This window comes from Ascaphus truei, chromosome 3 (genome assembly GCF_040206685.1).
Source record: "Ascaphus truei isolate aAscTru1 chromosome 3, aAscTru1.hap1, whole genome shotgun sequence".
Lineage (NCBI taxonomy): Eukaryota > Metazoa > Chordata > Amphibia > Anura > Ascaphidae > Ascaphus > Ascaphus truei.
This window is the reverse complement of record NC_134485.1, coordinates 321,470,277-321,472,395: the sequence shown is the minus strand read 5'-3', so window position 1 is coordinate 321,472,395 and position 2,119 is coordinate 321,470,277.

Below are 2,119 nucleotides of genomic sequence, written 5' to 3'. Positions count from 1 at the left end.
GACCAGGGAACAAATTTCATGGCAAAGTTAATGCAGGATGTCCTGAAGTTATTGGAGGTAAAATCCGTCCGGACCTCGGTCTACCATCCTCAGACTGATGGATTGGTAGAGAGGTTTAACCGTACTTTAAAATCTATGCTTAGGAAGTTTGTGGACACTGAAAAGCGAGCTTGGGATGAACTTCTCCCTTTCCTGTTGTTTGCGGTACGAGAAGTTCCCCAATCATCCACAGGCTTCTCCCCGTTTGAGCTCCTATATGGACGCCAACCTCGGGGTATTCTCGACCTACTGAAGGAATCCTGGGAGGAGGAGCCCTCCCCCTCCAAGAATACCCTTCAGTATGTCATAGACCTTAGAAACCGCCTAGACATGATAGGTCGGTTTGCAAAGGAAAACCTCAAATCTGCTCAAGAACGTCAAGAGAGGCAGTACAACCAAAATGCTCGCTTGAGGGTCTTCCAACCTGGGGACCAAGTGATGCTACTACTACCGACATCAGAGAGTAAACTCCTTGCGAAGTGGCAGGGTTCTTTCCAAGTTCTCTGCCGCACCGGGGAGGTGAACTATGAGATCTCTCAACCAGGGTCCAGGAAGGGTAAACAAATCTACCATGTGAACCTCCTGAAACCCTGGAAAACAATGAGATCACTGTTCATTCACCCTCGGGAAGGAGAGACGGATTTGGGTCCAAAGCTTCCAAACGGTAGTACGTACACTGACCATCAGGTTCCCATGGGAAAGCAGTTAACAACGGAACAAAGGTCAGACCTACTTGATGTATGTGACCAGTTCTCAGATGTTTTTTCTGAGCTGCCAAGGCAGACTGATTTAGTGTCCCATAGGATTGAGACAGAACCTGGCTTAAAAGTACGGTCCCATCCCTATAGATTGCCAGAGGGCCGAAAAGACCTGGTAGAGAGGGAGATAATAGACATGTTAGAATTGGGCGTGATCGAGGAGTCCCACAGCGAATGGTGTAGCCCTATCGTGTTGGGCCCTAAACCAGATGGGAAGGTGAGGTTTTGCGTAGATCTGCGAAAGGTAAATGCTGTATCCAGATTTGATGCATATCCAATGCCTAGGGTGGATGAATTGCTTGATTCGCTTGGTAAAGCAGAGTATATCTCCACCCTAGATCTCACGAAAGGATATTGGCAGATACCTCTAGCGGAAGAATCCAAATGCAAAACTGCCTTCGCCACCCCTCTCGGTTTATACCAATTCGTCACTATGCCATTTGGATTACATGGGGCTCCAGCCACGTTCCAAAGGTTAATGGACAAGGTACTACGACCCCATAGGGCATATGCCGTGGCCTACTTGGATGACATTGTCATCTATAGCAGACACTGGCAGTCTTATATAAAAAGGTTAAAGGCAGTCCTAACGTCCTTAAGAGAAGCAGGGCTCACTGCAAATCCCAAAAAATGTGCCCTGGGTAAATCCACTACAAAGTTCTTGGGCTATGCCGTTGGGGGAGGGATAGTAAGGCCACTAGCTAGCAAGGTGGCCGCCATAAAGGAAGTCCCCACCCCACAGACAAAGACACAGGTCCGCTCCCTTTAGGGGTTAGCAGAGTATTACCGGCGGTTTATCCCCAATTTTTCGGAAATTTCTGCACCCCTAACAGATCTGACAAAAAAGAGTGCCCCAACCCAAGTTAAATGGTCTTGGGAGTGCCAAGACGCCTTTGACATGCTAAAAAAGTGCCTGTCAGAGGGCCCCGCTCTTCAGAGCCCAGATTTTAAAGAGCCCTTCATCATCCAGACGGATGCCTCAGAGGTAGCACTGGGAGCAGTGCTGTCTCAGCAATTTGATGGTGTTGAACACCCCATACTGTTCATCAGCCGGAAGCTGTTCCCAAGGGAAGTGAGGTATTCCGTTATTGAGAAGGAGTGCCTCGCTGTAAAATGGGCAATTGAGGCCTTGAGACATTATGTCGCCGGAGTACACTTCACCCTGGTCACTGACCATGCGCCCTTGAAGTGGTTAAACACCATGAAGGACACAAATCCAAGGTTGACCAGGTGGTATATTGCCCTCCAACCCTTCTCGTTTGATATTCAGCATAGACCTGGAAAGGACCATGGAAATACTGATTTTTTGTCAAGGGAAGGAG